Consider the following 10965-nt stretch of genomic DNA (forward strand, 5'->3'; position numbering starts at 1 on the left):
GGTAGGGAAGGACCTGGTGCCCGGCAGCGGAGCTCTGACCCTCAGTGTCCGGGTCTGGTGCGCTGTGCGCGGGTCAGAGACGCACTGCTGATTAGGCGCAGCATATTGATAACTAAGAACTTTATTAAACAGAAACAGAACTTTAGGATTTAGTCAGAGAAAAATAAACTTTTTTTAAAAAAATTACACAACTACTGCATTTCTCTCTTCTTCATCCAAAGCGCATAAGTCCTCTCTTGAGATCATATAACGAAATATGATCATAAAATATGATTCTTGAGGTTTTTTTTTTAGAAAGCACCTCGGTTTTTAGCTGCAATGTTTTGCTATCTACGCAGATGTAATGCTAGTTCGTTTTAGAATCCAAAAAGTAAAAGCAATGATATGCCGGTAAAAATGCTCAGATTTCTTTCCAGATTTCTTTCAAGTGATGTCATGGATAATGTTATGAAAACATGAAACTTTAAAGTTAATATCCGGTTGAGTTGAGCGTGGATAATTTATAGGTAACCCTTAAGTCGCATATTTAGAGAATACATTTTTAGCTTTATATGCGTTATTTATTTTAACACATCTAATAGCATTCCGGAATATTGTCTTAAAATGTTCGTTAATGTTCACAAAACAGTACAAAGATTTTTGTAATAATCTAAACATTTCAATACTGATTTCAAAAGACTACTATCACGTAAAGTGTAAAGAAAATTAAAAATAGGCACAAAGAATCTGAAAGAACCAGAATGTATATATAAAAAATATATTTCTTGTATGCAACTCATGACAATCGAATGTAAAATAACACTAGAACCTAAACCATCGATATAAAGCTTTTAAACAATTGTGGATTATTTATGCATTGTTTAATTTTTCAAATGCAGAAATAAAGCAAAAACATACGCGCGATCTTCTTTGACCATGCTATTGGATTGAAGAGAAATTCACCTCATGATGTGTAAATGAATATATGTCCACTAGCAGGCGATATAGGTTAACTATCTCACAAAATATGGTGCAAATCGATTTTACATCCTGCTTGCAACACTTTCTAAGAACAGCACTTAAATAATCATATTTGTTCACCTGGTTATTGCACTAGATGTTTCTTGACTTGAACATGAAGCACCTTTCGTAAAAGCAATGGAAAAAAGAAATGCATCTGATATTTAGAGTCTTAAAATCAAACCAGAACAGACTATTTCTTTTCACAACTCCAGACATCTTTAGTCTTTGTTAAAGTGGAGTGACCTGTGCTGGATCTGTGGTGAGTGTGTATATAGACACTGGATGAGCTCCAGACTTTGCTGCCAGGTTTGAGAAGTGCTGAAGAACCCAGTACACAACCGCAGCCTGTTAGGCCTCTTCCTCTCTCCTTCACGCTGTCCACGCTCCCCACGGACTCTTGTTAACTTGCTAAGGCATGCTCACATCTGCTGAGAATTATCACAATGTGTTATTGCTTCCCAAGCTGAATTATTTTATCAGACGTAGAGAGTGAAAGTGTGCTAAGAGTGGTGTGTGTGGACAGGGTCGCTGCTTGTTTAACTTGACGGTTTCTCTCTCTGTGAGGAAAGAAACACATAAAATGCACAGAGATTACACACAAGGAAATATGTTAGTCTTAAAGAAGCAAGATCAAGTCGATAGCTATATCAAAAACTAAATCAAGAACTTAAACTGAACTTTTCATGGCCACCCTACTCTAATGTTTCAAATAAAGATATTTTATACTGTACATTTACAGGTAATACTAATGTTGACCAGGGTTATTACAGTTAAAACTATAAAAAAAAATGAAATGAAATAAACTTTGACTGAGAATAAAATAATACCTTCATATTTCGCCAAGGCAATATTTTGATTTAGTTTAATTGGGTAACTTAAACTGAATTAAAAAATTAATAAAACCTATAGAGACATATTTAAAAATAGAAAAACTGCAAAAAACTGCAAAAAACTGCAAAAAAAAAAAAAAAAAATTTAAATAAATTAAAATGAAAAATATATTAATAAAATAAAAACATAAAAACTATAAAAGCATCTCAATGCTTTATTAACACCGATGCGGACTTAAATTTAATACAGTTCTGCAATACAACATTAAACTTATTTATTTATTTATGTCTTTATGCACTTTGTCACTTTTATTATAGGTGACCCTGGGACACAAAATCTTAAGTAGCATGGGAATATTTGTAGCAATAGCCAACAATACATTGTATAGGTTAAAATTATAATTTTTTCTTTTATGGCAAAAATTATTAGGATATTACATAAAGATAATGTTCCACAAACATATTTTGTAAATTCCCTACAGTAAATATATCAAAAACTAATTTTTGATAAGCAATATGCATTGCTAAGAACTTCATCTGAATAACTTTAAAGGCAAATTTCTCAATATTTAGATTTTTATTGCATGCACCCTCAGATTCCTGATTTTCAAATAATTTTGACCAAATATTATCCTATCCTTACAAACCATACATCATCTGAAAACATATATATTCAGCTTTCAGATTATGTACAGATCTCAAAAAACCTTGGTTTTGTGGTTCAGGGTCAGCAAAAAAGCTAAATAGAATGAGAAGGGTCAGAAAAAGTATGTCAAATTACAGTATAAACTTAAAATTGCTGTAGTCGATACTGGACAATCTAAGAAACCAATTTAAGTACATTTTACATTTTCTGTAAACATTAGTGTTGCCAAAATGCTAATGTATCTTACATTTTTATGCATTTGTCAGATGCTTTTATGCAAAGTGACTTAGATTACATTCAAGGTACTAATATTTATTACAGATTTCAGTTCAGTTTCAGTATTTTCCCTAGGAAACCACTGCTAGCACCAGGCTTTAATTTTTTTACCCTGTTTCTTCATCCGCCATGATCTTGGATCAAACTCCAAGTGTGATCGCTCAGAAGAGTATTGCAAACTTCTCGGTGAAAGTGAAGCTATTGCCATGTTGCAACATGCGTCGTATCTCATGTTCACATTGTTTTGGAGTTTAACTTCTCCCATGTGCAGTTTTAAAAAGTAGATGTTGCAATTCCTAAGCAAACAGATTTTATATTTGAAGGCACAAGTATACTCACATGCCTGGAAGCGCATGCAGCTAGCTGGAGACTCCCCCTCTGACAGGCTTTAGAGGAGGCGCAGTAGGAGGCCCGCTGGATTGCAGAGATGGATTGGAGTAGTGGAGAAGAACCCCTCGTGTTTGAGGGGACTCCTTAAGGAGAACAGGAATGTGGGGGCCGATCAAGGCGAGCTGCAAACGTCTTAGACACTTATTGGTAAACAGCAGTTGAAAAGATAGTCCTCTACACTGCCAAAATGCCTTATCACCTAAAAGCAGACGTGTCACCTGTCTTTGTCATTTAAATACAAAGATATTTCAAATGGATCTTGCTTTAATATGTATAAATCTATATGGAATGTCAGGGTGCTTCTTTAGACCATGATTAGAGTGAGCAATGGAAGAGTAGCACATATTTCCTATAAGTGTTTGCAGAGAATCCAATACAGCTTAAAAAGTCAGGAAGGCACTAATAATCCTCAAAATGTGCAAAGACATGAAGCGCAGACATTAACCTATTGGCCTGTAAAAACATTAGAACTCCTTTAAAAGCAACTTCAATTACAAGAAGTGTCGGTAACACTTTCTATGAAGCCCGTATTTATAATACATTATAAGGGTATTCTTAAGGCATTATAATGAATGCATAATGCATTATAAAAAATATTATAATATGTTATATCATCTCATGAGTATTCATAAGAACAGTTTTAATGTATTATAGTTTGTACTTTTTTGTGGTTATAGCTTTTAAGAGAATGATTACCTCCTCATAGTTATAATGTATTATAAGTCTCATATCTTGCCATGTTTCTCACGTCACTTTACTTAAAGCATACAAAGACCACTTATAATTAATTATAATAATATTTCCCAAAGAACCCTAAGATCAGGTATCAGTTTAGAAATGTGTAATATGAACAGTTTGATGATTTTGATGGTACCCTTCAGACAGCTTTTGATAAGTAACTCTTATTTTTGATAAGTCAACTAGCAGTAATTATTATTATGCTGAATATATGCTAACACTAAATTTCGATGTTTCCCCAAAAGACAAACTATTATGTTATATTAGGTAACTCTGCAAGTACATGAACATTCTATCTAGCCCAACCATAGCCTAAGTCTACTATAAGGAGTGTTAGTTGACATGTAGTTAGAAAGTTTAAGCTTATAGTCAGTAGACTTAGGGGACCATCAAAATAAAACGTATAATGTAAAAAATAAATGTAATATGATATAGTCCATTATAAATTTAAAAGATTTAATATGCCGTTCATTGTGTGTTATAAATTATCATAATCTTAAAAGTTATAACCTCAAATACTCAAGTATTATAATGTATTACAATTGTTGTTATGATTATTCATGAGATGGTATAACATATTATAAGGTTTCTTATAATGCATTATGCATTTATTATAATGCCTTAGAAATACCCTTATAATGTGTTATAAATAGGGGCTTCATAGAAAGTGTTACCGAAGTGTCTAATAGAAGAACAACCCAGCTTTGTCTGGTAGCTTCATGTTAACCTTCTTTAGTTATATATTTTTTGTATATCATGGACTACAGTCAACCCAAGTGCATGTTTTCTTGAATATTTCACTCATGAATATTTTCTTGCATTTTATCTTGCAAATGTAGTGACAATTATAACATTTTTCCAACACATATTCTAGTGCCAGAAAGAACCTAACAATATGATGAAAAAAAAATATGCTTTTTTTTTTTTTTTAAAAAAGAGTGTTTTATTTTTTAGGGGGCGCTGTTGGTCTCCTTGTAATGAAATGAAAGTGATATACACAAACATCTGTGTATAATTGTGTTTTTGATTAAATAGAGCAGAAACTGATGCCATAAAATTACAAGTATATTCTGATTTAAAGATGAGCAGCAATAGCTTACGTGAATAAAGATTACATTAAATATATTTTCTATATACAGATTTATTCATCAATGTGATCTCTCTCTATATATAAATCCTTCAGGTCCCACAAATTCTTTGTTTGTTTTTTCAGCATTTTTGTGTATTTGAACCCTTTCCAACAATGACTGTTTGATTTTGAGAGCCATCTTTTCACACTGAGGACAACTGAGAAACTCATATGCAACTATTATAGAAGGTTCAAATGTTCACTGATGCTTCAAAAGAAAACACAATGCATTAAGAGGCGAGGGTGTAAACTTTTGAACAGAATGGAGATGCATACATTTTTCTTATTTTGCCTAAATATCATATTTTTTTCATGTAGTACTGCCCTCCAGAAGCTACATTAGATACTTACATGTTTCCCAGAAGACGAATTAAATGTACCCTGATCCTAAAATTCAGAAAGTTTTCATTCAGGTAATAACACAATATTAAGAATCAAGGGTATGTAAACTTTTGAACAGGGTCAGTTTTATAAATTCAGCTATTATTTTCTCTTGTGAACTATGTGTAAGCATCTTTAATGTGAAATAACTTATTAAGGTCAGAATTAAATAAAAAAATACATGCATTTTGTATGATTCCTATTATTTTGGTAAAATAATTAACATTTTGCAAAAAAAAAAAAAAAAAAAGTTAAGGTTACCACTGCATCTGTCTGAAAAAATTGATCAAAAATTGATTTGTACATTTTTCAATGTACCCTCATTATAAATAATTTGTTTATAATCTCTGCATAGGAGAGACTTGTGTTTTTTCCAAAAACAATTGAGTAAAAAAAATGAATAAAAAAATATATAGTTGCAAATATACATATGAGTTGGAAAAAAATATACATGTACAATTTTATGCAAATAGTCAGCAATCTGAATACATAAATTGAAGACCTATAAATCTATCTAAAGTTGCTCTTTAAGGTTGCAAAAATGTATTAGCAGGCAAATCCTTACTAAAGGAGTCATTGCTCTGCACAGAACACCATGGAAATTAAACTGCTATCAAGATCTATTGACCCAAATTAAGATCCTGCTGGGTTCCTGATTACCCCTTTTGACATCCATGTGGTGGGATAAAATTGCAATTTTCTTAAAAATGAACCCATTCTATTCAGTTTTTTCTTTTTTAAAGAAAAATAATCAGATAAGAACACTATCTTGTCAGATATATTCAAATCTGAGAATTAAAATTTAAACATGGAAAAAACAGTTTTATTTTGAAATAAGAAATGATATGAGAAATCTAATAAATAGATGCTCTTTTCAGCTTTTCTCATGGTAGATTACTTGTCATTTAAATTTGACGAATGCCTCAGACGCATTGCACTCCATTCACTAGATTTATGTATGTTTTTGAAGAATACGACCTTGGTTTTCTACAAAACTGTCTTTGTGATCTCACGGAAACTTCAGACGAACAGACAGGCTTGGAGCGGATCCTCTTGCGTCCTGCAAACAGGAGCCTGACCTCTTGAACTTGCCCGTTCAAACAGGGTCTGGACACTCCAGAGTGCGATCAGGTCGCGACCCAGCAGGGAGGTCACAGTGAGTTAAGTATCCTTCTTAAACGTAGGGGTGAGAGCTCTTATCTTTAATGAAGTGTGACTATCCTATGCTGCCACTGTCTGGCCTGACCGCCCCTCTCAGCTAAAGGCACATTATGAAGAGGAGCGGAGAGCTCATCTAATCTGCCCAACTCAAAAAAAGCCTTTTACATCCATAAAGCCCTTTAAAGTCAAAGAGAATGATTTGTTTCCATCATCCTCCAGGACAAATCTATGTATATAAGGCCACTTACACTGATCTGATCGTGGCGTCTCTGGAATCTTTCCCTTCTTTTTATAAGATTACATATTCCATTACATTTGCATGGAAATTTCTTGATATAGGCTATTTACTAAATTTATATGAAGATAAACGTAAGGTTACATATATATATACATACATACACTAAATCAAAAGTGAACAGTAAGATTTTTTTAAAGTTTTTTTAAAGAAGTCTCTCCTGCTCACCAAGCCTGCATTTATTTGCTCCAAAGTACAGCAAAAACAGGAAAATATTTAAAATATTTTACTATTTAAAATAACTGTTATCTATTTGATTATATTTTAAGATGTAATTTATTTCTGTGATCAAAGCTACATTTTCAGCATCATTACTCCAGTCTTCAGTGTCACATGATCCTTCAGAAATCATTCTGATATGTTGATTTGCTGCTCAAGAAGCATTATTTATTTATTATTTTTAATAATTAATTATTTAACATTATTTTTTATTAAAGAAATTAATACTTTTATTTAGCAAGGATGCTTTAAATTGATCAAAAGTTATGATAGACATTTGTAATGTTACAAAAGATTTACAGATAAATGCTTTTCTTCTGATCTTTCTATTCATCAAAGAAACCTAAAAAAAAAATCTACTCAGCTGTTTTCAACTTAATAATAATAAATGTTTTTTGAGCAGCAAATCAGAATATTAGAATGATTTCTGAAGGATCATGTGACTGGAGTAATGCTGCTAAAAAAATCCAGATCCTATAAAGATCACAGAAATAAATTACATTTTAAAATATATTCAAATAGAAATAAGTTATTTTAAATAGTAGAAATCATACAAAATTGATCCAACAGTTTAACCAATCGAAATTCATTTAATAACTTTTTGCCATGAGGGTCCCTAGATGATGCAAGTTTTGAGCAAACTGGACAAACGGCCTACGGAGAGTTGATTTTTCAAACAACCACAAATATTTAACTAATGATTTGATTGACAGCAGTGGTTCTTGAGGCGAAGTTGTTCAGAATGAGGAGATTCAACATATAATATGAATATTTTGTATATGTATGATGCATGCATGATATTTAAGGACTAAAACATGATAGCGCCACCCAGTGGTCATTTTTCAACTTCGGAAAGACCTCTAGGGTCATTAGTCAAACAGACCCAATGAGTTTTGTTCAGCCTTCATTAACCTGGTCTAATAGGTGCTCAAAATTCATTGGCCGATGATGACTATGTTTTTCAAGATACACAAAATTTCCTCATAAATTATCAAGGCAACTTGGACAAAGACACTCCATGCCAATTTTCAAGTCAATCAGACTAGCGGTTACGTAATTATAGCCGTTTTCATCATATTATAGTGCCATATCAAGTGACAAATCACTGCAGATTTTTTTGTGTGACCACAGAATGATCTCGTACATGAGCAGTGATGGGGAAAGTTACTTTTAAAAATAATGCATTACAATATTGAGTTACTCCCTAAAAAAAGTAACTAATTACGTTACTTAGTTACTTTTTTTGGAAAGTAATGCGTTAATTTACTTTTGCGTTACTTTTTAAATCTGGGCAGGGCTTGCTTGTTTGTTTTTAATATAAAAAGTTATATTTTTTTGCAAATGTAAAAGCCTTTTCACACCAAAAGCCTCAGGCTTAGAGAAAAGTACATTCACTTATTAGTATGAATGAATTGGATCATCGAAGGTTGGCAGCAAAGACATCGGTTAATAAAATGGGATTAAATACATAAAGGATATTTGTATTATTTAACATATTTAATTTTTGCAGGTTTGCATTGAATTTCACAGTTTTTATTCATTTTGAGGAATACTGTATCTGTTTTTTTAGTGAGTGAGATAAATTCTAGAACTAAAGTAACATTTTACTCACAATTTCTGTCAACATGGGCACAGGAGAATCAAACTTTCAATCAATAAGGGGGGGGGGGGGGTAACTGAGATATTTTCTTGTCAATTAAACAGTAATGCGTTACTTTAGTTACTTGGAAAAAGTAATATTATAATACTTGTAATGCGTTACCCCAACACAGGTTTGGTGAAAATATCTTACTGCGTTCAAGAGTTCATTTAGAGTAAATCAGACAAAAATTAGCCTATGAGGAGTTCGAAAAAGTAGATTTTTCAGATCATCCATGAGCGATTTAGCATTTTTGTTCACTGTAGCGTCCCCTATCGTCCAACTGGGGTGAGTCTTTGGGTCTGAGAAGCGAGCAGTGGAACTGCATCTGACCAAGTATAATTTCTCTAGGACTTGCGAGTTTGATCTGCACAATCTTACGCAGAAGAATAGCTTTTTTCAAATGTTGTCAATGCTACGAATAATCGAGCAACAGTCTGATTAGCTACTTTTTCCTTTAGATTCATTTAAGAATTTACTGGATTGTACGACACTGGTTTGATAAAGTAGATGAGATGTTTCCATCATCCTCCAGGATGAATCTATGTATATTGCACTGATGTAAATTTGGCGTCTCATAAAACATTTTTAGATTTTTAATTGTAAGTGTTACAAAGGTGTTCAGCGTAATGTACAAAATGCCATATTAATGTAGTTTTCTGTTCTGATATAGGCTTGTAGACCTCATCTGTGATGTGTGTAAAACTAAAATTGTTACAAACATTGAAGTCTAAGCTTATCTTCTGCTCTCACGTAAAACAGTCATGAGATTCTTACAAACGTTAATGACGTGATAACTGATTAAGACATGTCGGTTTAAGACACCCTTCTTTTCACCAGAATGAAGGAAACTCTCTGTTTACCCATGATGAAAGTGGCAGGATCCATTTTGCATGCAGTCCGAATTAGTTTCAGTGAATCCGTCCACAACCCCATGACAGATAAAACAGATCATTTGATCCATGACGTGAGGTTAGAACTCTGTCTTCACCCTACATGGGATAAATCACACCCACAGACACATGCACGCACACTTAAGAGAGTCATATTCTGCAAACAGACAGATAATGCAGATAATGCATTAATAAACACACGTTTTTATTAGTTATTATCACAGTTATAATCACAGGTTTGCATAATGGTCTATTCTTTTTTGAGCCAACTAATCAAACTGACGTCACAATAGGTTCAATAGGTTTCGTGCCTTCAAGTCCTTTTGGTCAGCTATTTTTTTTAACTCAACTTCAACAAAATGGAAACTTTTCATGCTTCAAAGCTCTTCAGAATCAGAACTTCTAAAAAGTTTTGTATATTTTCATTTTGCTAAAATGTGACCCTGGACCACCAAAACCAGTCGTAGCACAGGTATATTTGTAGCAATAGCCAACAATACATTGTGTGTGTCAAAATTTTTGAGTTTTCTTTTATGCCAAAAATCATTAGGATGTTAAGTAAAGATTATGTTCCATGAAGATAATTTGTAAATTTCCCACCATAAATATATCAAAATGCAATTTTTAATTACTAATATACATTGCTAAGAACTTCATTTGGACAACTTTAAAGGGCGATTTCTCAAACAGATCAAAGTGTCTGATTAATGTCTGGTCTCAAATTTGATCAATTTAGTCCACTGTATAAACAATTCTTGGCTTTTTTGTCACAGTTTACTTTATTTTGCTATCATCACTTACACTATGAACTATAGTGTTTTGCATGCACTCGTAAAAAAGTATAAAAAAAATTCTATCTAGTGTCTGAATAATTTTTGGTTTGACTATATGTCAGAGTGGTTTTACTGTGTTTACTTGTTTAACTGACAAATGAACTACAATATCATGATACTGTAATTTAAAACTAGTCATGTGAATCTAACATACAACACAATTTTACATGTATGTAAAAGCCTAAAACTCACATGTACGAAGATACAATCCATAACCAGTTTCGGTTTCCACATCGCTGAGATGCATAAAGACGTTAGAATGTCGGAAAATCATATTAAAACCATTATGGTGAAATGGTGGCATATAATCATTTCAGTCATCTCCAGTTTCAATTGTATTAATTATGGATCTAATTAAGTGGCTTTTTCTCTTAAAAACAAAAGCATTTTTTTTTTAAATGGCATATTAAATGGATAATTGGTACAGAAACAGTATTAAACATGCACTTCAGCCTGCAAGTCAGCCTGAAATTTCAGATGTATCCTTGTTTTATGTGGAAGTTTCCATCTCTGCTGCGGTATCATTAGTTAAT

Source organism: Garra rufa, chromosome 20 (assembly GCF_049309525.1).
Source record: "Garra rufa chromosome 20, GarRuf1.0, whole genome shotgun sequence".
Taxonomy (NCBI): domain Eukaryota; kingdom Metazoa; phylum Chordata; class Actinopteri; order Cypriniformes; family Cyprinidae; genus Garra; species Garra rufa.